This window comes from Acomys russatus, chromosome 21 (genome assembly GCF_903995435.1).
Source record: "Acomys russatus chromosome 21, mAcoRus1.1, whole genome shotgun sequence".
NCBI lineage: Eukaryota > Metazoa > Chordata > Mammalia > Rodentia > Muridae > Acomys > Acomys russatus.
This window is the reverse complement of record NC_067157.1, coordinates 27123185-27149942: the sequence shown is the minus strand read 5'-3', so window position 1 is coordinate 27149942 and position 26758 is coordinate 27123185. Positions and strand designations below refer to the sequence as shown.

Sequence of the window (26758 nt, the reverse complement as noted above, 5' to 3'; positions counted from 1 at the left end):
TACAACTATACAGTTTCAATAATTGATGCCCCTGAGACTATCCCAAAATACGATCCCAAAGTCAGTTAACACTAGCCTATGTAATTGTAGACATGCCTTCATTAAGGTGCTACAAGCATGGTGTATTACTGCAAGGGAATTTTCTAACTAACCTTTAGTATCCTATAAAGTAGCCCCAGTACATCACTGACACCTGTTTGCCCTGTCTGGATACCCATAACCAGAGCAATGGAGGAGCCACCACCAGAAGCACTGCTGACAGTTGCAAATGCCCAATTTCTATCTGTCCTGAATGAGATGCCCATCCCAGCCTGTCAAAGTCAGGTGTAAAAGAGTTTAAAGTCAATTCCTTCAGGAAGGGGATTTCAGGTACAAATTTTTTTTCCATTACCTTGGCCAATGTTCATACCTAAGCTCCCATATCCTCCATATTGGTAATCTGTCTGATGGGATGACCCTGGCCTTCTTCCTAAGTTTTTCAGCCTCTGAAGATCTCACCTCTCCCACTAGGTAGGTGCTCCTCATAACTGTTGGCATGTGAACAGACAAGAAGATTCCTTTATCCTAGCATATGGTGTGAAAGTTCCCTGTATTTCTTTAATCAGTATACGCCTGTCCTAGTTTGCCTCTCCCTTGCTATGATAAATGTATATCAAAACCCACTTCTGGGAGCAGAGGGTTCATTTGGCTTAAAGATCAAAGTGCATCGTCAAGGGAAGCCATAGCAGGGGCTCACAGCAGGAACCTGGAGGCAAGACCTGAAAGAGAAGCAAGGAATGATGTCACTTGGCTTATTTTCTTTGACTTGCACAGGTAACTATATATCCCATGCCTACCTTCCCAGTGATGGGCAACCTCCAGTGGCCTGGTACCTCTCATGGCCTTCAGCAGTCAAGAAAATGTCTCCACAGACATGCCCACATATCTGTCTGATAGAGGCAATTCTTCACTTGAGATTCTCTCTTGCCAGGTGACTCAATTTTTATCAAGTTGACAAGATGTAACTAGCAAAATGCACCATCTCTACTGTGAAATGTAGCGTAACACAACCAAACAGATTTAGTGTTCTTTCATTCTTTCCAATGTACTTTTCTACACCAGCCACAAATGTAAGAGCAGAAAATGCAAGGAATGAAACAAGTAATGTTACTCTTGTCTCTGTGCATCAGTCACTTTTCATTGTTGTGGTAAATCACAATGACCAAGGCGCCCATTAGAATGAATCATTTATTTGGGATTATGATTCCAAAGGGTTAGAGTCCATGATGGTGGAGGGAAGGCAGAGCAGACAGAGCAGGAAGCTGAGGGCTCACATCTTGAACCACAACCTTAAAACAGGATGCCCACTGGGAATGCAACAAGATTTTGAAACCTCAGAGCCCACCCTCAGTGACATACTTCCTCCATCTCCTAAACGGACCCAAACACCTCAATTAACTGGATATTCAAATAGCTGAGCCTGTGGGGGACATTCTCCTTCAATCCATCACACTGTGTAAATTGGACATTCTGCTGAGAGTTCGACCTAGAAAATCTCCTTCATCAGCATTTCATGTGTGTAGTGGGCAAACCTCCCCAAAAAGACACTTTTGTTTTTGTGTCCTTACAAGTTGAGTATTCCTTATATGAAATGTTTGAAGTCAGAAGTAGATTACTGGGGTTCTTCATATTTTTCAATATTTGCATATACATAAGATGTCTTAGGAATAGGACCTAAGACTAAATTTGAAATTCATTCATGTTTCAAATATACCTTATAGATGATTATTATACATGAAATCTGATGATAATTTACATAACACTTTAGTGCATGTTTCTTGGCTGCAACTCACTACGGGACAAGTTCAAGTGTGGAAATTTCTATTCATATCACTGTGCATATGCAAAAGTTGTAGATCTTGAAACAGCAGCTGTGGCCTTTTCATATTCCTGTTAGGGTTAGGGGGTTGTGTTCTACAAGCAACTTAATAGCAGATATGGCCATCCTTACAGGAAGGTTCCATGCCTGGATAACAGCTGCCACCATGTCTGTCATTCAACACTCAAAGCAGAAACCATATCAATAAATTCATACTGAAAGAATTATATTATTAATTTATATGTACGTAATGAATTACAGTACCTCTTCAAAGGATATTTCTTGCTATTTTCCAGATTTGAATGAAAAACCATCCCCTAAGCCCAATTCTAAAGACTATTTTCCCCAACTAAGGATACATTCTAGCTGAAAAAAACTTCAGCGTGTATCATATTTGTATATTTGTTTATTGTATGTACGCATACATGCATGTTTGTTTGATGTTTGTTTTATGCGTGTAAACGTGTGCTTGCCCGCTTGCCTATGCCTTCACATGTGGAGGCTAGAGGTCAATGTTGCCTTTCTTTCTCAATTGCCTTCCATCTTTTGGTTTTTTTGTGAAGTTTTGGGGAGTGATTTGGTTTTTGTATTTTGTTTTGCTTTGTTTTGTTTTTAATCAGAGTATCTCATTAAATTTGAAGCTTACAGTTTTGCAAGACTGGCTTGTCAAAGAGCCCCCAGGATCTGTTTGCCTCAGACTTTCAATGCTGGGGTTACAAACACATTGCCATGAAGTCACAGAAGTATTTGCAGTTGTCAAAAATAGAAACTTTATGCCTGTATCATGTTTTAATTGCTGAATGTATCTTGACATATCATTTTCCTCCATTATTATTTACTTATTATCTTACACCAAAAATTACTTTGGTTACAAGTTATTCAAGTACTCTCCAGATAATGGCAAGTCTTGTTATCCACAAGCATAGTTGGCCAATTCAGGGACAAATCTGGGCCCGGTGATTATAGATACAACAGAGTGACTTAAGGGGTTTGCATTTCTAAAAGGCAATGACCTGGGTCCTGGGAATAATTGATAGACTACTGACTTGTGTCCTGAAGCCTAGTCGGGGCTGAGTTGTAGTTGGTAAACTGGTTACCTAGCATGCAGGAAGCCCTGGGTTAGATCCCCGGCATGACATAAAACCATGCATAAGTATACATACTGGAGCATACTCATAGCCCTAGAATTTGGCAAGTAGACCCAACAGGATTAGGAGTTATAAGCCATTCTCAGCTATTTAATGAGTTTGAGTTTGAGACTACCCTCTGCTAGATGAGAGCCTGGCTGCTCTTAGTTTGCTTGTTTATTGGTTTTTCTTTTGTTTTGTTTTGAGACAGGGTTTCTCTGTGTAGCCTACAACTCACAGAGATCCACCTGCCTCTGCTTCCCCAAGGGCTTGGATTACAGGTGCATACCACCACATCCCTCTGGCTGCTCTTAAGCATGAAGAAAAATTAAAAAAAAAAAATTTAGCTATGGAGACATTACCCCAGAAAATATAACATAAATCTTTTGATTAAATATTTCTCAATTCACATATGTTGGCTGGCTTCAAGAATGCCTTTCTTAAATATGCTCATACGTCACTTAATGCATGAAAGGGTTCCAAGCAATGAATCATTAGTCAAATTCTCACTATAAGATCACCTCAGAGTATGCCTGCATCACTGTAGACAGTAGAGTCACTACTGCCCGTCTAAGCTATGTGGCATATGGATACAATGTAAACTACTGTTCCTAGGGCCCATATGTGCAAACCAAGAGACTGAATTAAGCCCAAGAGGAAAGCATACAATCAGGAGACAGTGGGCATGAGGAGGAAAGCGTGCAATCAGGAGACAGTGCGCATCAGTTCCTCTGAATCTCCCATCAGCACCTTAGAGAGTAGTCATATAATAAACCATTTTTAAAGAATAGAAGGGTTTTTTAAATAAAACTTTGAAATATCCATTCCTCTCATCCAGCAGCTTTAGCTCATGGTTGTTTATGAACTCTAAGGGGCCCAGGGTGGAGTTTTCTATTCATCTGGTTGGCCTACACATGGGTGGGAAGGCAATGTGACTATAACGTAATACATTATTTTAGTAACAGAAACCCAGCTAACATGTAAACCAAGACTATATCTGTTTATTGACCTTATCAAATATTCTGTGTACTGCACTGTATGTTCTGTGCAACCCCAGTGGCAGCGTGAGTGTTTACCCTGATGTCACACAAAACACACAGAAACCAACAGTAGCATGTTGCCATGCTACGCAGGCTACAATGATATGAGTTGATACAATTTTTCTGCTCCATTATGGTCCTGCGGGACCACTTCTGTCAATGTCATCCATTGCTGGCTGACACCTACCATGTCGGCCACAGGGCCCAAATTCAGATGTACAGGCTGTTTTCTCACAGTGTTCGTGTTTTCTATAGTTGTGGCTGTCAGTTCTTCACCACGTCTTCCCTTTGTTCTGTGACCAGGAGATGACCCTGAGCGAGCAAAGAGCATCGTCATCTCCTCCCAGGCTCTTCCTGTCTGTTTATTCCTCTCTCTGTCATCAGTCTCTGTGCACTGCTGCCATAAAGCTGGAGTCTTTGTGCTTTGCAAACTTCTCTTTCCCAGTCTCTGAACTCTGACTTCTAAAGAAAAACAAAATGACTTTTACTTACTTGATTGTATCTCTACCAATTTTCTGTAACATAAGCTGTTGCTTTCAGCTGCTGAATCAAAAAATGTACCACAGTGATGATAGCTGCTTGTGCGAGGCACCTTTTTCATGCACAGGTGGGAGCCACATGCACAGAGCCAAAGAACAGAAATTTCAGGTCACGGTTTTCTGAGACATGTCTAGTGTCAGGCTGTTTCGGTGAACTAGCAATCAGTATGTTGCTGTGCGTCTTTAGACTTTCTTTTTAGGCTAACACAGATCAAGAAATAAATATTTATCTCAAGAGGTGTTATGTCTTACAATTTGTGGTGGTGAGCATTCAATGTTAGCATGATAGAATAGAAAATCACCTGGTCATGCCTGTGGGAAGGTAACTTGATGCTAACTGAGGAGGAAAGAACTGGACAGTGTGCATGGATGAAACTGCACCCCAAATATCATCCTCCTCCCTCCCTCACCCCTGATTGTTTGGACTTTTCTGCACTCCATTGCTTCCCAAGGTCACACATACTACATTTAATTGAAACCATGAAACGTGGTATTGAAGCCACCTCACCTCGTCTTCAGCTAACAGGCGGATGTCATAGCTCACATTCTGTTACAACAGAGGCTGGCAATTTGGATCGATAACTTGCAGTCAAGGTTCCATCAGTATTATCAATTTAAAACATCTATCTAGACCTAAAAATATCTTAACCCCTAAACAACTAAGCTTAATTGCAAAACTAAACTACCTGGTCTTCAACCATCAGAGATTTCAGAGGGAATAAAATTGATTATCTGAGTTTACAGGGAGTGGAGAGTTGAAAACAAAAGTCTAAGCTTGGGTACCAATAAAATGTGCCCTTTTCCTACAAAGCCAGTGAGTAGCTAACCAGGAAAGGGAACCCAGGGCTCCAGTTCCTGTGTCAGCATGTTAGCCAGGAGAGTGGCTTTTATCTTCACTTTAATAAGATTGAAAATACCTAGCTCTGGTTATATATTAGACAGAATTCTATCAGTGTACATCTGAAGAGATTCAATTTTAAATGTCTATGGAATTAATTATTCTACAAATGGAAGGCATTCTGATTGCACTTTTAAAACTACTTTAATTACATCTATTTATTGGCAGCACACATGATGAGGTCAGAATGCAACTGTCAGGAGCTCTCCTTCCAGCAGCACAGTAGAGGGGCAGGCGGCCTTTATTACAAGTCAAAGTGAGCTGTTCTCAAAGGTGAGTCAGATAATGGCAGACACCACTGCAGAGAAAAACCCTCTTAAGGAGAGAGAGAGTGGACAATGGCCAGAGAAACCACTGTGTACGTGTTTAGGAAGACTTCACACTATTTCTACCATCTTGGGACTAGACAGTGTTCCTGTCCAGTAATTCACAAGTACATTGGAATCTTTGCTTTTCTTTTGCTCCTTCTTGAAACTCTAGGCACGCACCTCCAGAGCTGGCTTAACTCTTACGGGCAGGAGGGGGGCAGTCAGCAATGTCAACTCTGTTGCTAGACAGTCATCTTTATGAATCTTAGGGCAGCTCAAAAATGCCATGTCTCTACTCGGGGCCAGAGCTATGAATCAGATCCCTTTCTTCCGACCAGCAATTGTGAACATAACAAATTAAGAGGAGTTAAAAACAGAGGCAAAAAGAAATATACTTATGGGAGAAAAAAATCCCACAAAATCATGTTTTACATGCCAGAAATGGCCCTTTCTCCATGAGCCCTCTGCCTTCCGCTTGCCCTTGTCTGTCCAATCAGTAGCTAGCCTCTCCAATGAGACACTAAAGTGGCATTTCTCCTTCCTGCCTTACTACTTTTCACTTGTAAACTTCACGTGTCAACAGGGACACAGAAGAAGAAGAAGAAGAAGAAGAAGAAGAAGAAGAAGAAGAAGAAGAAGAAGAGAGAGGAGGAGGAGGAGGAGGAGGAGGAGGAGGAGGAGGAGGAAGAAGAAGAAGAGGAGGAAGAAGAAGAGGAGGAAGAAGGAAAAAGAAGAAGAAGAAGAAGAAGAAGAAGAAGAAGAAGAAGAAGGAAAAAGAAGAAGGAAGAAGAGGAGGAGGTGAAGAAGGAGGAGGAGGAGGAGGAGGAGGAGAAGAAGAAGAAGAAGAAGAAGAAGAAGAAGAAGAAGAAGAAGAAGAAGAAGAAGAAGAAGAAGAACAAGCAGCTTGCAGCTAGTTTTCAAAAATGAGATTAATCGGCCGGAGGCTGGAGACAAAGAGCTAAGAGCTCTCACTACATACCCCACCCCAAGACCTTCCTTTTAGGGAGTATGGGGAACACATTTCTTCAAGATGGAGAGTCTTTATGCTGTTTTCCCTAGTCCAAAATGGAATAAAAAGGTATCTTCCTGCAACATCTGTCTCCAGATTTGTTTGGAAATCTGTAGTAGAACCTTCTGGGCCCAGCAACAATTAGTTTTCCGGCTTCAGTTCTCGGGTTGTGTCCAGTGACCTCCAAACATGCCTCCTAAAATCTAACCCAATACTCAACAACAAGTAGAGTACATGGTGAGTGGTCAGAGCAACTCTGAGATTTCAGGGTTTTCTAAAGAAACTCTGTGTAGACCAGGCTGGCCTTGACCTCACAGAGATCCGCCTGCCTCTCCCTCCTGAGTGCTGGGATTAAAAGTGTACACTAACACCACCCAGCTTTAAAGAATATATCTTAGCTTAAAAATAGTGTGTGTCAGTGGCTCATGATGTGGCGGCAGAGGTCCCTGTTGATGTCTGTGGTCTCTCCTGACACCAGAAACCATGCAGAGGTCCATGACAGATGCTGATTCCACAGAGCATATAGAAGACCATGATCTGTGTTCCTGATGACTGTACAGGGCAAGGAAGCTACACTTGCAGTGGTGTTGATAACTATAGACTCACAGTTGAGAAAGAGGGACATAGAAGGTTTCTGTGACAATCCTTTCCCCAACCCCAACCCCAGCTCCACTCCCCTACCCCATCTCCAAGAAACAGTAACAGCCTAGACAGAAACCATCTAAGAGAACTCTAAAAAGAAAACGTGATAGAGATGCTGAAGGGTAGCTCTCCACCAATGACTTCTTCTGGCTGGGGCGGGGGCGGGGGCGCGGGAGGGGGAGGGGAAGAACTCCGTTTTCTTTAAGGGGTTGCCCTACCTACTGGGAGTTTGACCATGCTCCGGTGAATATGTAAGTAACACAAATTGAACTTGTGATTTTTTTTTCCCCCTTTTTCTTCTTTTTTGTTAAGGGTGTGGCAGGAGTGGGCGCAGGTAGACCCAGGAGGACTGGGCAATGAATGTGATAAGGATGCATGATGTGAAATTCCCAAATTAAAAAAATATTATCTTGTAAAAATATTTTTAAAAAATAGTCTATGAAGTGTGCCCTAAGAGAGTATATTAAACGAACCTGCTGACAGCACACAGGGGTGTAGAGATGAGCGCTGGGAACTGAGCTCACATCCCTACTAATTAAATAAGCGCCCAGCTATGGCAGCTCACCTTTAACCCCAGGAGCTGGGAGGAGGAGATAGGGGCCCATTGTGTAAGCTGGCTAGCTAGACTACCCAAGCTAGTGAGATCCAGCACCAGCGAGAAAGAACCGATCTCTCAATAGATAAGACGAAGAGCAATTGAAGAAGATGCCTGATGTGAACCACTGCCCTCCACACACATGTAAACATCGGCATGCATGCCTACACACACAGATACACCCACACACATGCAGACATCGCTGCCACACATACACAAGCTATTGTTTTTTTTTCTTTTTACATTGCACATAATTTTTCCTGTAAATAATTATCACCATCAATAAAGTTTCACTTGCTCTTTTCTAAACTTCCTATTTTTAACTTTTTTCCCATCACTTAAAAAAATGGTCATTTTTTTTTCAATTTCAGGTTCATGGTAAAACCAAGAAGTATATATGGATTTATTTTAACAATACACCTTACCAGAGTGTTGTGCTTGTTATAGTTGAAAACTCTATACTGATGTATCATTGTCATTCATGTGTCATTTGCATTGGGGTCAATCTTGGATTTGCATGTTATATCAATTTGGACAGACTTAGAAGTATGTGACTCTCCTATGATGGTGTGTCCTGAACAGTCACCTGCCCTAACACCATCTGATCTACATGCTCCTCTCATGTAATAAGCCTGGTCTATGGCCACCCTGTACACGCCTGATCTCATCTGCTGGTCAGCATTGAGGTTTCCTTAACATTCGTGTGTGACGTTAGCTCATTTGTTTTTAACAATAGCATCCCAATATCTGGACGTGATAAATACAGTTCATTCCACCCACTTGCCTCAGTTGCTCTAAAGTTTGGACAATTATGGATGCAGCTGGTATAAAGATTTATGCACAGATGGTGTGGCTTAAATTTTCAACTCCTTTGGGTGGATGCTGAACAGTACAACTGCTGGGTCATATGAGTTATGTCGCATTTTGAAAGAAACCACCAAATTGTATTTGACAGAGGTTTGTTGTTATGTTCCCAGAAGCCATCAGTAGGAATTTCTGTTGTTCCATGTCTCCATCAATATTTGACTTGGTCAGAATTCCTGAGTTTGGCCATCTGATCACTAGCTATGTAACACATGTCATCATGGTTTTGTTTTGGATTTGCCCTTTGTAGATCATGTTTTCATATGCTAATTTCCTAAGTATGTTTCATCTCTGGTGAAATGTCTCTCAACGTTTTTGGCTTGTTTTGCAGTTGAATTTGCTTTCTTGTTTGGATTTTAGAGTTCTTTGTATATTGTAATAAGCATCTTTTTATTAGTTGTGTCTTTTGCAAATTATTTCCCCAGATCCTAATTTTCCCTCTCATTGTCTTAGTACTCCCTGTTATTTCTTTTTCTTTGGGGGTATTGTGTAGCAGTGATAGTGGCAACCAAAGATTTCCCCATTTGGGAGCCAGTACTTTCAGTAACTGAACTTTGTTCTCAGTTGTCTTCAATCAGGTTGAGACTGCTTTCTCACCTGTGTTTTTAGTTTGCTAAGAGATTTTCTTTGTAAAATTCAGACATTAGTACTAAATTTTGTCAAGTGCTCCAATTGAGGTGATCATATTATTTTGTCCTCTTTCTGATTAATGTGTTGAAATTACATTGACCAATTTCAAGTGTTGGATCGACTTTGCTATTGCATTGATAAGATAAAGTGAAGTTGGTCCTGGATTTATTATCAGTGTGACGTATGGCTGGTTGGGAGTTCTTCACTGCATTAGTTTTTGTTAGAGCTGTCTTTAAAAGTAAACAAACTGGGTGGTGCAAACCACAGAAATTGATTGTCTCATGGTTCTGGAACCTCTGACAGTATCTTTTAAATGAAAAATTATAGCTGGGCATGGTAACTCATTCCTAAAATTCCAGCTCTGTGGAGGCTGAAGCTAAAGAATTTTTAAGTATTTAAGTCCAGATTAGGGAACAGATAGATACAAACAGGCCTGGTCTAAATAATGTATGCTCTTGGTATTTTTAATTTCTATCTTTCCAATCCAATAAAACTGCAAATTTCTATTTGTTCTTTATTTCCCATGTGTGTCAGAAAACAGGAAAGCATCTTCAGGGACAAGACAAATAAGTGGCAGTGTCACTGCTCACCTCTTTTTCTTTAAATGGTCTTGTCCTGTGTAGTAGCTTCCAGGGTTTTGCATCAGTTTCTAATATCAAACTGTTTGGCCAGGAGACAGATGGTACCAAAAGGAGGTGGGATTTGATAAATGTCACACACTAGTGCTAGAATCAGAACTCTACTTGTGGGGGGAGGGGGCAGGGAGACAGGGCTTGTTGCTCAGCATGCAGAGTGCATGAAGCTCTACCTTCATGAATCTGAAGTGGTAGGATGTGACTGCAAGCCCATGGAGAGGTAGAAGCTGGGCAATCAGTTCAAGATCATCTGCAGCTATGTAGAGTTTGAGGCCAGCAGGGCCTACATATGGCCCTCTCAAACAGTAAGAGGGGAAAGACTGTAAATAATACCTTTAAAAAATAGTTTCATAATGCAACCTACTCATGATGCCTGGCTATTAATTTACTGTTTAAATAAATGCTATATGGTGATTATTTATAAATGTTAAAGTTGAATTTTATAAAAATTCTTAATTTTGTAATTGATGAGTTATAAATATTTTAAATCAGTACTAAATTATTGTTAAATTCAATTACTCTTTAATTTTTATTCATTGGTTATTTTAAGGTAATTTTATTATTTTAACATCATATAACTTAAAAATGATAACACTTAACATAATTTCATTGCTTAGTTTTCACATTATAAAAACATAATTTAAACACTAAATTCAAGAGACTCCTCGTCTTATCCATATTTTTATTTTAATTAGTATTGCTTGTTTCTTAGCCCTGCTTTGTAATGACAACACAGAAGCAGCGTCACACTATCCATAATGTGATAGAATTTATAGAAAGATACCACATTTTATCTAAATATGAAATACAGTTGGTCAGAATCCAGTTCCGGGGAAGACAGAGACAAAATGCTATGAAGGAGTTGCTATTGATGTATACAGTATCCCAATCAAGCAGATCTTACTAAGCCTGAGATGGTGGCTCACTGCTGTGACACGGACACATGGGAGGCAGAAGGAAGAGGATGGTCATGGCTTAAAGCCAGCCTGCTTTACATAGTGAGCTTTAGGTTAGCTTGGGTGCAGTGTGGTCCTAGACGTAATGCTTGTGAGTGTATGTAAGTGTTTGCAGGACAGTGTAAAAGCTAAATCTATGCAGGAAGGAAGAAGATCTGTATTCATCCAGTGTGACCAGACACCTTCCCATGGCTGAGGACTTCATACTGAGAAAAAGGTACAGTAGGGACAATGGATTAGAAAGAAAAGTAGATGCTAGCAAAGACTGGGGGGGGGGGGTGCTGTCTGTTTGTTATTTTTGTTGTTTCCATCCTGTAGGAAGGAGGTAGGCATCGATGAAGGAAGTATGTCACCAGGTCATGCCCTTGGTTCTGTGTTGTAGAATCCTCTTATATCCCCTATTTTCTGCATCCTGACTGCTACCATGTGAACAGCTTTGCTGCTCTGAAACTATGAGTCAAAATAAAACTGTTCTCCCTTGGTTCAGCCAGTACGCCATCACAGTGGCAAGAAAAGTAACAGATACAGCTAACAAACTAACGCATGGTTTTCCTCATCGCTTCTAAGATGTTTAGAGAAACAGAAACTCAACAGAACAAGACTAATACCCATATACAAGATTCTACACCAATTCTAGGTAAAATATATACCTATTAACTTGAGGCAGACAGACAGAAGTAGAAAAATTAAGAAAAGATATACAAATACATAGAGACAAAATCTCAAAGGAGCCAATCATGGTAACACCCACCTCCCAGCACTTGGGAGACAGAGGCAGGAAGATCTCAGGCTTGAGGACAATTTGGGCTGTGTGACACTATCTCAAATACAGGGTAATAACAGTAACAGTAGTAAGCACATGGCCTGAGGGAGAGAGGCTTAAGGTCCACCCTATAGAGACATGCATGTTATTCTTACACTCATTTTCTGGTTTTTGGTTCGTTGGTTGATTGGGTTGTTTGGTTTGGTGGTCTTTGGTTTTGTTTTGTTTTGAGACAGGGTTTCGGTGTGTAGACTTGGCTTTCTTGGTCTCATTTTGTAGACCAAGCTGGCCTTGAACTCACAGAAATCTGCCTGCCTCTGCCTCCCTGAGTGCTCGGGCTACTGGGGTGTGCCACACCACTGTGTCCAACTACCAGCTCATTTTCATAGCTGAACAAAAGTTACTTTGCAACTTTTTTTTTCCTAATAAAAAACATCAGAGGAACCCCTGCTAAAGTAGTTCCTTAATAATAACTAAAACAGAACCGACTTGGGAGTGGTAGTGCATGCCTGTAATCCCAGCACTAGGAAGGCAGGAGGAACTTCAAGGTCAAGATCAGCCTGAGACTCAGCCTGGTGCTAAGCTAGGTCCCACCAAAAAGAAAATATGCCATTTAAACTTACTACTATCTAACCTTTCTATTGGAGATATTGGCCAGTGGCAAAAGAAAATATTTAAAGAAGTGCTGTTGAGAGAGAGCGAAACATTTTTTTCTGTTAACAAGTGAAATATTTATATGGAAATTTCAAATAATTAATAGGTAAATTATAGCAATAAGATGATTTGATGGGGTAGCAGGTTAAAAATCAACATAAATAGTCTTTCTGTGTACAAACTAAAATCATATTTATGAGAGCAGATGTATGTATATATGTAGATTAACAGATTATAGACACAGCTATATTAATATACATCTGTGCCATGGCCAGAGACGCTTGGTCGTGGAAACCTGATTAAGGCTGGCATGGGAAGAAGAAAAGAAAATGCACATAGACACATGGACAAAACATCTGGGGGAAGGGAAGGGAAGGGAAGGGAAGGGAAGGGAAGGGAAGGGAAGGGAACGGAAGGGAACGGAAGGGAAGGGAAGAGAAGGGGTTATGCTTGCTCCAAGTGTGCAGGAGAGCAGTGTCAAGCTGTAGACATCCTGGGGAGGATGCTGCAGCAGCTAGTCTTTGTACGCACTGTCAGTATTCACACTGGGGCAGAGGAAGGCTTTACCCATTCTGAGGCTGACTCACATGAGGAAGGCTTTGCCATCCCCAAGGGCCTGAGGCATCATCCAAGTCAAACAATACTCATTCCCTCTGTCATTCATCCTCTCCTCAAACCTTTACTCCAGGCTTCCTCAGCTCCCTGCATGTGTTCATATCTAGAAGTCAACAAGAAGAACACAAAAACCAACATGAAAATCACCAACGATACTTTAGTAGACATGGCGAGGAAGGGGGTGTCTGAGGATAAGTTAGACTGGGAGAGAGGAAGGAAGGTCTGAGGACAGGTCAGACGTGAAGAGGAAGGTCTGATGTCAGTGTTCCTTTAGCTGATTTATGCATTTAAGGTAAATGCTGTAGAAATGTCATTACAGAATTTTTCCTTGAGCTACAAAGGATTATTATAAAGTTAATTTCAGAGTGAATAAGAAGAGACAAAAAGGTCTGGACAAAAAAAAAAAAAAAAAAAGATTAATGTCTGAGAGAATTAGCACCCCCATATATCAAAATTATTAAAAGCCTCTATAATTAAAATTACAATGCTCAAATAAGCAGATAGGTCACAGACATGAAATTAAAATGCATGTGTATACTTAACTGGTACAGAAATAATATAAGTAGCATATCGAATCAGTAGGTGGAAAGCAAGAGGTTTTTAAAGTGGTATAGGCATAACCTCATGGAGGAGAAAAATAAAATAAGAGTGGGTCTGTCTTAGAGTTTCTATTGCTGCAATGAAACACCATGACCAAAAAGCAAGTTGAAGAGTAACAGGTTTATTTGGCTTACAGTTTCCTCATCATAGCCCATCATCAAAGGAAATCAGGACAGGAACTCAAGCAGGGAAGGAACCTGGAGGCAGGAGCTGATACAGAGGCCATGAGAGGGTGCTGCTTACTGCCTTGCTTTACATGGCTTGTTTCTTATAGAAGCCAGGACCACAAGCCCAGGGATGGCTCCACCCACTATGGGCTGGGCCCTCCCCCATTGATCACTATTTGAGAAAATACCTTACAGCTGGATCTCATGGAGGCATTTCCTCAACTGAGGCTCCTTCCTCTCCGATGACTCTAGCTTGTGTCAAGACACAAAACCAGCCAGTACAGGGCCCATTCTCTACAGTACACATCAGACAAGTCCTAAGTGGATCAGCGTTAATGGTCCACCCACGCGATGTCTGGATGGGAGAGCTGGGATCACAGCTCAGTGGGTGAAAGTGCTTGCTATGCAAGCCGGAGGACCTGAGTTCAGATCCTCCAAACCGCGTTAAAAAGACAGAAATGCGAACATGGCTGTACCTATAACTCCAGCTTCGGGGACTGGAGACAGGTGGGGCTGTCTAGGGAGACAGTCACCAGCTAGTCTGGATGAAACAGGATTTCCAGGTCACTGAGAGGCCGTGTTGAATAAATAAATAAATAAATAAGTGGAGAGGTAAGTGAGGAAGTTACCCCAGCATGCCCATGAGTGTGCATTTGTGCAAGCATACACACACACACACACACACACACACACACACACACAAATAGATGGAACAATTGTTGCATAAATAAGTTTATAAACTAACCAATGGCTGAAGTGTGGGAAAAGACTCTTCCTTGCTATGACTCAAATTTCAAAGGTCACGAGGAAAAGCACTGACGCATTTTGTTATATAAAGCACACATTACAACAAAATTATTTGAAAGCCAATAAATTGCTAAGTGGGGGAGGGGACTCAAAACTTTATCCGAGTAAGTAGTTCATACTATAATTATATAATGCCCTTCTAAAATTATGAAGGGAAGCCTACCCAAAAGGCCTGCAAACACGTGATAGGAAGTCAGGTGTTGTGGTGCTTGCCTGTAGAGGAGTCCTGCTAAGGGAAAGGTGAAGACAGTGGGAGTTAGTGTTGAAGGTCACCCACCCTTTGGTACATAGCAAGACCAACCATAGCCTGAACTACATGGGACCCTGTCTCAAAACAGTACAATTCCTGGGATTATAAACAAATTAACACAAACAAGAAATGCAAACAGGCCTTAACCCTAAGACACAAGCATGCCCAACTTGGGATAAGTGCAAATCAAAATAATGCTGAGAAGTTTTCATCTGTCGTATTCTACCTTTAGCCCCATTCTTAGCACACCTTAGGAAAAGGCGCTCTCATATCACTGTGGGAAAGGAAAGCAATAAAACGTGGACGGACAGGTGCTAGAAATTATTTAGCCAATCATGTATGTGTTTGTCAATTGAGTCAGCAATTTGATTCCTGGAATCAATACCAAATCTACAAGGACACGCAGACATGGACTTGTCAAGAAAATACGGCGGCACAGTGACAATGCAATGCCTTCTGGACCCTTGGGGAAGAGAGGGATTATGGCTCTTGTCTCTGCTCTCGTCTCTAGATGTTAGAAATAACCAGGCATTTTGAGCACCAATAAAAGGATTTAGGTTGTCACTGGTTATCAAAGACACACAGAAGCATCATGGGCTTCGTTTGGAGTAGGGACAGGTAGAGGGAGAGGCAGTAAGTCCGTCACAAAGATGAGTTCTGGATAAAGACCACAGTGCCATACTTTCAGTCCACAAGTAGATAGGTATACCTTGTTTTTGACTGTACAGTTGGAATTGATTCTCTCTCTCTCTCTCTCTCTCTCTCTCTCTCTCTCTCTCTCTCTCTCTCTCCCTCCCTCCCTCCCTCTGTCTCTCTCCCTCCCTCTCTTCTCCCTTCTCTTTTCCTCTCTTTCTCTCCACTCTTCCTTCTCTAAATAAAAGAACATTTAGTTGACTAGCTACTATCACAGCGTGGAAGATGCAAGCGAAAGAGAATTCCCACTTTGGACCAGAACAGAAAGACCAGTTTGTGGAGAACACTGCAAGGGAGCGAAAAGCCAGTCAGTAACTAGAATACTGCCTCCATGGGCATCGATATCCTTGACAGGCAGAAGAGTCATTTCACCAGACTGGGGGGTAAGACCTACCATAGAGAGGAGTACCAAGAACCAAGAGGAAGCATGAAGACCCTACATTCCGTATCTCAGCCACCCTCACAACTAAAAGAGATGACCACAGGCAAAATGGAATTTGAGGCATGGGCTAGGTAAAGGACAGTCGATGAGAGAAAGTAGTCAATGGTATTGATTTATATAATATACATATTATATATAAATCACACATATACACATATATACACTTATACATACACATACACAACTATACATATATAGATCTATACATATATACATGTGCATGTATAAGCATATATGTGTTATGTGTATATGTGTGTGTTTATATGTATACATATACATATACGTACATGTATATATGTATATGTGTATGTATGTGTATGTATGCACATGAGTATATGTGTATGTGTGTGTGTATGTGTGTGCATGTATATATATGCACATACCAAGCCTGCCAAGTAGTACACTGAGTTGACATGCAAGTGGATTTATGTGGGTTTTTGAATCTCAGTCAGAAAAAGGGAAGAAAATGAGTCTGCACACACATGGGAGTTGTAAAGCACACAATCACAGCTCATCCTCAGATGTAGGTTAGCACTACAGCTCTGGGTGATAATAAAAGCCCAAATTTGAACTCCAAGGAAGCTGCCTGCACATCTACTGGACACTGGCTGAGCAGGAGGAGGAGAGACAGTACAGTGCAGGTCCTGGGAAGACCCATGAGAAAATATGACAGAGGTAAACTCATAAAAACTCAGGGACCTCTAAATCAGAAGAATGCTAGGAAGCCTGGTAGTATGCGCAAGGCAGGATATTTTCAAATTACAAGACAGGTTGCTGTATCTTGCCCTTTGTGACAGAATATTGAATAGCATCTCGTCACAGTGGGTGCCAGGAAACAAGCTTAGACTGAGGAATGGGGAGTCCGCTGCTAGGTCCATATACAAGTCAGTGTAGCCAGCCTATCATGACATAGAAATCTCAATGGTTTAAAAAGAAGTGACATATTTGTTCTAATTCTCACCAGGTAGCCTACTATGTATGTGCCCAGAATCACAGAGCAAAACCACATCAGTACACCTAAGACTTGTGTGCCTCTTCAAAAACAAAACAAAGCAAAACAACAACAACAACAAATGCTCTGGCAGGCCACTGGGGCCCAGTCAACAGAAAGTGTTTGGTTGTGCATCTGAAGTACATGTCAAGGGCTATGTTCTGTTCAGTGACAAAGTCAGGCACAGGCAACAGCCAGCCATTACCACATGGAAATGGTCTCTTCACGATTAAGCCTACACAAGGACAAAGCCAATTTGGAAGCCACATGATCAGGCATGCAGAAATCCCAGCTCTCACAAGTCAGGCTTGTACTCACACCAGAGGCTCACCTCACTGGAGTTCAAACACAGGCCACGTGGGGAGCAGGAAGAAGCGGGGGTGGGGGGTGCAGGCTTTACCGAGGTTTTGATGGAGTTGAGTGTGTTTTCACAGGGATGTGAGAAGGAGATGGGATCAAATGGTAGAGATTTGTTATGAAAAATAATTGTTAAAACTACATGAAAAGCTGCATGGACACTTATTGCACAGTTTTATTTTAAGCACCAGCTATTGACCATGATTTTGAAAAGGTATTTAAATGCAAAATTAAGGTGAAGAGAGGAATGGTGGAAAATAAGGACGTTCTCAATGAAACCCCACACTATTAGGCTTCAATGTTAAATGCCATTTCTTGGACTGCAGCTATTGCATATTTTTCCATTTCTAAGCTAGTTGGCCTACCAAAGAATTCCCTGTGATGAATAGCAGTGGTGTGGAATGTTGTGGTATTCAGAGATTTTGTGTAGAAGGGGTCATTTTATGCTATCATATTGGCAAGATGCCCCTGGTGAATAAAACTGTAAAAAATGAATGGTGTCTTTATATTCAAAATTAAAAGCTCACAATATATTTATTGTCCTGTTGCTAAAAAATGTTCAGATTGTAATCCATTCCTTTTGCATCTTAGTTGGGGGGGGGGGAGGGATACACTCTCAGCTGTACAGAAATGTAAGTGGAATCAACATTATGAAACACAAAGACAACACAAAGATCACTTCTTCTAACTCTCTTATTTTACAAATGAGAAAAAAAAATGGATATTCTGAAGTCCTTGAGGTTTTGGTGATTTAGCTGAGACTAAAACAAAACAAACAAAAAAAAGATGGCTTCCCCATATGGCATTTCTTCCACGACCTAACTTAAAACCATGGTGGTACTTTCCCACCTATACGTCCAGTCTACAGATGAAAGTCAAATAAACATGGAAGCAAACCCTGCCTCTCAGGTGACTTTGTCATTAACTGCATCTCCCCTGTCATACCGAGAGAAGACTTAGAAAGAGCCTCAGTTAGCAACTCTTGATTCTGCCAGGTCTATCAATGGTGCCTGACACACAGTGATCAAAATAAACTCAGTGGAAAAGAAGAGGACGTGGCAGTTGTGCCAAAAAATTCTAAAGCTCTTCCCAAAAGCAAAATTGCTGCCATGTTCCATCAGGGGGATAAAAGAGGCAATGTGTGTTTAGCATATGAAGGTAATTAAATTTGAGCATTGGGTTTTGTCTTGTGAAAAGCAATTTACTCACTTTCAGTTCAGACTCTTACACATAGTGTGTTCGGTTTCTCCCCATGTCTGTAAGAATCATTGAAAGCCCAACACATAAGTTCACTCAGTAATCCTAGCAATGAAGAAAATTTGTCATAATGCTGCCACATAAAGCTTTATAGCTCAAGACTGGAATATCTGCTACAATTATATCTTTATTTTTTCCCAAAGAGAAAGTATTTTTAACTGCAAAAGGAATTTTTAAAAACTTCCTATCTCAATTCATTTCTATTCCTAAAATAAACTATGTAGTAGTCTTTTAGAGACTTAATTAATAGAGATTATCAGTTGTATTTTATTTGAGAGTAAAATATATTTTAATCTTTATGTATGTTGACTCTAACAATCTAGGAAAATTCTGTATGCGTTAACACCACCAAGTGAATCCAATAAAACATTTACTGCTCCAGGTAAATGAGTTACAGCAAATTAAGTAACTCATTCTTGTGTTTATGAGGGCTTTTTAGTGCACCCTTGTGGTAAAGTAATAAATTACAAATGCAACATTAAGGAAAAATCCTGACTGCAAAGTCAGAGAAGCAGAGTCCACCACTTTTTTTTCCTTTTTTTATTATTAATTTATTCAAATTACATCTCAGTTGTTAGCCCATCCCTTGTATCCTCCCATTCCTCCCTCCCTCCCGCTTCCCCCCCTATTCCCCTCCCCTATGTGTGTGACTGAGGGAGACCTCCTCCCTCTGTATATGCTCATAGGGTATCTTAGTCTCTTCTTGGTGACCTATTATCCTTCCTCTGAGTGTCACCAGGTGTCCCCATCCAAGGGACATGGTCAAATATGGGGCACCAGAGTTTGTGTGAAAGACAGATCTCCTTCTCCACTTAACAGTGGAGAATGTCCTGTCCATTGGCTAGTCTGGGTAGGGGTTCGAAGTTTACTGCCTATATTTTCCTTGGCTGGTGCCATAGTTTGAGAAGGACCCCAGGGCCCAGACCCGCCTGTAGTTTTCCAGGACCCTCTGGATCCTTCTATTTCCTCATTCTCCCAGGCTTCTCACATCTAAAGTCTCAATAGGATGTCCTCCCCTCTGACCCACTTTCCTGGTAGGTAAAGTTTTTCATGGGGACATACCCCTTGGGCTAGTGTCTTGATATAAGTAAGTATATACCATTTAACTCTTTTTGCTTCTGGGTGAACTCACTCATTATGATCATTTCTAGTTCAATCCATTTGTCCACAAATTTCGGAAATTCCTTGTTTTTAATAGCTGAGTAGTATTCCATAGTGTAAATGTACCACAGTTTCTTTATCCATTCTTCTACTGAGGGACACGTACACTCCTTGGAATATACCCAGAAGATGCACTACCACACAACAGGGACATATGCTCAACCATGTTCATAGCTGCCTTATTCATAATAGCCAGAACATGGAAACAGCCTACGAGTCTACCACTTTCATCACCACCCGCAGGAAGCATCAACCACTGCCTGATCGCGAGCACAAAACCAAAATCAAAACAATATAGTATGGGTGTTCTTCAGCGTCACAGCCAACGGCGATGGCGAGCCCTTGGGCTGTGTCTCCTCTGAGTTGTTTGCGGACAAAGTTCCAAAGACAACAGAGAACTTCCATGCTCTGAGCATTGCAAAGAAAGGATTTGGATGTAAGAGTTCCCCCTTGCACATAATTATTCCAGGATTCGTATGCCAGGGTGGTGACTGCACACGCCACAATGGCACTGGTGGCAGGTCCATCTATGGGGAGAAATTTGAGGATGAGAACTTCATCCTGAAGCATATAGGTTCTGACATCTTGTCCATGACAAATGCTGGACTAAACACAAACGGTTCCCAGTTCTTTTAAGTGCATTGCCAAGACTGAGTGGCTGGCTGGCTGGCTGTGGTCTTTGGGAAGGTAAAAGAAGGCACGAGCATTGTGGAAGCCATGGAGCGCTTTGGATCCAGGAATGGCAAGACCAGCAAGAAGATCATCATTTCTTACTGTGGACAATTCTAATTCTTTTGACTTGCAGGCATCTTACCCACCATATCATTCCTTCTGTTGCTCAGAGAGCACCCCCACCCCATATGCTCACAGTGAAGTTCTTTGGGTTCCATATTTTCCTCATTCCCCTATGAGTCTAGCTGGATTGCAGAGTTAAGTTTATGATTATGAGTAAAAACAAATAGGAAAAAATGAGAGTTAAGTTTTTTTGTTTGTTTTGTTTTTTTAGCTTAAGATTGTGGCTTTATTTGTTGCTCCTGGGAGTTCCTTGGTTTACACAGCAAACCCAGAACCTACAAAGTTTCTTTCAAGTTGTCTATGCCAAGTGGATGGTGAGTGGTTGCTAAGTCAGACTGGAGAGCATCCAGGCCTGCTGCCCTTCTCCTTCCAGGAAGGCCAGTCTTGTGGGTAGTCCATGCCTTATGATGCCAAGGGCTCTGGTGACTGTTTTGCATTGTTCTTGAGGCATTCACCCACTTCCTGAAAGGGACCAAGCACTGAGTACGTCTTCTAGCTCCAGTTTCTTTTGACAGGATAAATCTGAGCTTCAGCTCATGGGACATTCCATGGAGCTCATCCTTTTTCCTGAACATATCGATGCATTTTCTTTTTTTCTCTTTTCTTTTTTTTTTATTAATTTATTTTTGTTACATCTCAATGTTTATCCCATCCCTTGTATCCTCCCATCCCCCCCCCCCATTTTCCCATTATTCCCCTCCCCTATGACTGTTCCTGAGGGGATTACGTCCCCCTATATATTCTCATAGGGTATCAAGTCTCTTCTTGGCTACCTGCTGTCCTTCCTCTGAGTGCCACCAGGTCTCCCCCTCCAGGGGATATGGTCAAATGTGAGGCACCATAGTACGTGAGAAAGTCATATCACACTCTCCACTCAACTGTGGAGAATATTCTGACCATTGGCTAGATCTAAACAGAGAATTCTCAACAGAGGAGTATCAAATGGCTGAGAAACACTTAAAGAAATGCTCAACCTCCTTAGTCATCAGGGAAATGCAAATCAAAACAACTCTGAGATTCCATCTTACACCCATCAGAATGGCTAAGATCAAAAATTCAAACGACACCACATGCTGGCGAGGATGTGGGGAGAGAGGAACACTCCTTCATTGCTGGTGGGAATGCAAACTAGTACAGCCACTTTGGAAATCTATCTGGTGCTATCTCAGAAAAATGGGAATAGGGCTTCCTCAAGACCCAGCTATTCCACTCCTTGGAATATACCCAGAAGATGCTCCACAACACAACAAGAAAATTTGCTCAACCATGTTCATAGCAGCCTTATTCATAATAGCCAGAACATGGAAACAGCCTAAGTGTCCCTCAGTAGAAGAGTGGATAAAGAAACTGTGGTACATATACACTATGGAATACTACTCAGCTATTAAAAACAAGGAATTCCCGAAATTTGTGGATATATGGATTGAGCTAGAAATGATCATAATGAGTGAGTTAACCCAGAAGCAGAGAGAATCAAATGGTATATACTCACTTATATCTGCATACTAGCCCAAGGGGCATGTCCCACGAAAGCCTTCACTTACCAGGAAACTGGGACAGAGGGGAAAGCATCCTATTGGGACTCTAAATGAGAGACGCATGGGAGAATAGCAAAATAAAAGGATACAGAGAGTCCTAGAAATCTACAAGTAGAACAATATGATAGGCAGATTTGGGCCCAGGGGTCCCGCTCAAACTGAGAGTCTTAAGTTTTTAAGAGAACAATGAAAACCAGACTTATCGGCCCACTTCTCTAAAGCCAACACTGTGCATCCAGATGCAGCAGGGGGATTTCTGTGAATTCCAGGCCATCCTGGGATACCTGGCAAATTTTGGGCCAGCCTGATATTTCAAATGAGAGCTTGTGTCAAAAAATTTAATTCATTTCCAAATTGCTTGTTCACACTCCCAACCATCATAAGAGAAAATGGCATTTTAACAACACCTTCTTTCAAATTGTCAAATTTGCTCACAGCTCTGATCTTGTTGTTTATTTGTTCATTTATTTGCTTTAACTAACATGAGAAATGCTTGAACTATGTAAAAGGAGGTGTTTTTCTCCTATTAACTCATAACCAGTACAAACACCCAGCCAAGGGTTACTAGGAGCATCTCGTGCTCAGCTTGGGAAAAAAGAAATTGTCTTAAGTGCAAAGTTAGGTGACTGTCTGAGATGTTCTCACAAAGATTAAGACAAATGCTTTTCAAGGATAAATAGCAAGGTCATATTTCCTTCTCCCTGTGTGCTGCATATTGCGTATTACACGTGCTCATGGTCCATGCGCATGAATATGCTCTGTGCATTAATGTGGAAGTTAGAAGATGCTGCGTGTCTTTCTCTGCTGTTCTCCACATTATTGTCTTGAGAAGTGGTCCGGGCTACCTGGCCATAGAGATCCATCAGTTTCTGCCTCCCAATCCTGGGGTTGTGCAGCTACATTTGTGCATTTTTTATCTCTTAACTTTCATGTGTTTGTATGGTATGCACCTATGTGTGCATGTTTATATGTGTGGAGGTACATGTGTGTGTGAGTATACATATATGTGGGTATACGTGTAGGTAGAATCCCAAGGTTAATGTCAGGAATCATCCCCCATCTTCCACCTTATTGATTGAGGAAGAGCCTCTCAGTCAAACCCAGATTCACCAACATGGCTAGTCTTGATAATTAGCATGTTCCGTGGTAGCCTGAGACTCAGTATTCCAAGGCTGCACACTCATGGGTGGGCTGCTGCATTTACCCAGCATTCATGTGGCTTCTGGAGATGTGGAACCCCCATCCTCACTATTGTGCAGCAAGGACTGAAACAGACACCAATCTCTTCGGCGCCATGTGTGACTTTTCACATCCTTTCCTGGACCTCATGATCATGCAGAAAGCTCTTACCCACCGACTCATCTCCCTGGGCCTCTAAGGTCAGATTTTCAAAAGCAAGAAAACGCCTGTACATGATTCAGAAAAGTAATGACAGAGAGATAGAGAGAACATGTGGAAGAGAACCATGAAGAGGCAGGCCATTGGATGTCTAGTTTCTAAACTGGATGTTAGGTTAACTTGTATTTATTACATTATCACCTACACATAAAAACATATGAATAAGTAAGGTACACAGGAGTCTCCAATGACAGTACCTGACAAAACAAAGATAAAAATTCTGTGCCACAGGCTACAAACAACAGAATAATAAAAAAAGAAGACAAATGTAATTAATGTCACTTTCTGCAAATTATAAAACATAACAGTGGGTATGGTGTGGCTAGGCAGTGTAGAAAAAAAAAAAAAACCTCTACTTGCTGTGAATTATTCATTGGCCATCTTGTGATCTGTTCACATACTGGTGCCTGGAGCAGACCTTCGATGGCCATTGTTGAATCTTGTGTCAATCCAAAAATCAAGGGCTGTGCTTAATAAATATTTTATGACCAATGGTAAAATTGGTTTATCTCTAAGAAGGTCCTAATAATTTAAAGCAAAGAATATATTGTTTCCAAAAAGAATTATTATAAACATATGGTACACAATGCGTTTTTGAAAAACAGGTACCCTAGGGAATGTACCTCAGAATAAAGCATGTGCTTTTCCCTGAGATCAGTATTCAGGACTGTTACCAAAAAAAAAACAAAAAACAAAAAACAAAAAAAAACATTGTCGTACATAGTTCATTTATATATTTAAAATATATTTGAAAGCATAGCTTTATGTAAGTTACTAAAAATGTCATTGTTTCATATTAAATACTATCTGATATATAGGAAAACATTTTCCACTTATTTTTAACATTTAATTTTTCAAAATCGTCTACAGCCAACTTGTATTTTCACTGCAATATTTTTTTTCTCAGTGACTTGTATTAGGACTAGGAATCCTGCCCGCCACCAGTCAAGAGAAATAGTCTTTGTCTCATCAAGAGAATCTGGTGCAATGAGAAAAAGCCAAGGAAACTGGAACCTAAGACAGCCTATGAGTGCTGGAAAGGGCTGTAGCAGTGCCAGCTAGCTAGTTAAAATGGTGAAAGGCTTTTCATGGAATAGAGTGGAGCGGATCATGCTGGCTCAGTGATGAGCACAGAGAGCAGCCAGATAAACTCCACAGAATATTAAAGTTGTTGAGACGAGCATCTATATGACTGACTATGCAGTATTAAATGAAGAGCTTGAGAAGGCAGCTGGGCGTGATGGTGCACACTGTCATCCCAGCACTCTGGGAGACAAGGGCAGCTGGGCGTGATGGCGCACACTGTAATCTCAGCACTCTGGGAGACAAGGGCAGGCAGATCTCTGTGAATTTGAGGCCAGTCTAGTCTACAAAGTGAGTCCAGGACAACCACCAAGGCTGCACAGAGAAGCCGTGTCTCAAAAACCATAAACAAAATAACAACAGCAAAACCCAAAAACAAAACAACAAGATAGCAACAACAACATAAGAGCTTGAGACTGTAAGCATTGCATAATTTTATTAGGTCATGTAGCTTTTTTTTTTTTTAATATTACAAATATGCCAGGTCTCTAATATTAATTCCATCTTCCATGATCCAATCCAAAATGAGAATATGCAAAGGATATTTTTCATTTACACACTGAGTGACAGACACAATGTTAAGCCTGGAGTAATTATAGCTTAAAAGTCCTCTATTTAAAGGAAGATAGGAGATGACTGCAGATGAATTGTAAGTAGAGAGTAAGGCGGGGATATGTAAATGTTTAAAGCTGCAAGGCTACCTTGCTGCCTTTGACGTGCTCCACGCTCAGTGTGACTACCTTATAGACAATGAATGGGAGAGTGGGGAGGTCCTGGCACTAGATTTACATAGACCCTTCTACTAGACATCTTCAATATGTGGTTATTAGAATAGCTATGCACACAGTCCAACATATTCTTAGTTGATAATATGGTATCACCGTGTCAAAGAGATGGGTGCCCTTGTACCAACTATGGCTTTTATTAGACTCTCCCCTTCATGCTAAATGCCACAAAAAGCCATGGAATTATCTAAGTGGAGTTTTATCTTGAAGAACCACATTTATTACACACATACACACACATACATACACACATACATATACAGATACACACACATACACACACACACACACACATACACCAATCAACCAACTTACTATAAGGAAACAAATTTTTTAAAAGTATGAGTTAAAAAAAATTTTTTTTAAAGTATGAATTATTTAAAATGCCCAATTAATTTAGAACTATGTGGGACTTTACATCTGGCTAAGGATTTTCAAAGACAACCACAAATGTAGACAAAATATGAGAAACATGAAACAATCTTTTTTTTTTTTTTTATGTATCCATCTAGTTACTATCACAAGGAGATGAGACATGGGGAGGTACATCCTGCTACTGCCTCAGTTTAGTGCCCTGTCTCTCAAGTCTCCATATAGGAAAATGGTATATAGGAGGCTGGCAGATTCCCTGGGCGGGGAAAACAGAACAGAACAGAAAATCCAAGGTAGGGAGAGACACAGAGATTTTCAATGAGAAGAAAGCTTCACAGAGAGAGAATCCTACAGGAGAGTATTTACCTGAATACGGATGTAAGGAAACCACCAAAGGCTAGGGGCAAAAACATTCAACATCATTAGAATCTGAGTGTGGTGGTGCAAGCCTGTTACACCAGCACTTGAGAAGGGAGGAGTGAAAAGTTCAGGGTCTTTCTTGTCTAGTTACAGAGTTCCAGAAGCCTGGAATACTGAAGATCCTGTCCAAAGAGAAAGGAATAGGAAATTAAAACAAGAAAGAAAGACAAGAAGAAAGCAAGGAAGGATGAGCTGAAGGAACATTTACAGGAACCCATTCACATCTGGAACAAACCCAGGACCCAAGATAAGGTGTCTTCCTACCGACGAGTGTAGTGAAACACAGGACCTAAGTCATGACATGCAACACTAATATAGCTACATAATATAAACTCTAAGTTAAATGCTTCTCACAGTCAACTGGTTGAATTCAAGTAAGACCATAATGAATCAGCAATATCTGTGAGCTCTTATTTTTCAACACAGTCAACAAGATCTTAACATTAACTATTCCAACAGGCTTATAATGCCACCTTGCCGCAGCTTTAAATTTGTATACTTTTCTGCAT

The 26758-nt window shown here is 41.0% G+C and overlaps 1 pseudogene; it reads left to right on the top strand.

Moving 5' to 3' along the window:
* Positions 1-14366: 14366 nt before the first annotated feature.
* LOC127204955 (peptidyl-prolyl cis-trans isomerase A-like) lies at positions 14367-20647 on the top strand (annotated as a pseudogene).
* The last annotated feature ends 6111 nt before the right edge of the window (positions 20648-26758 follow it).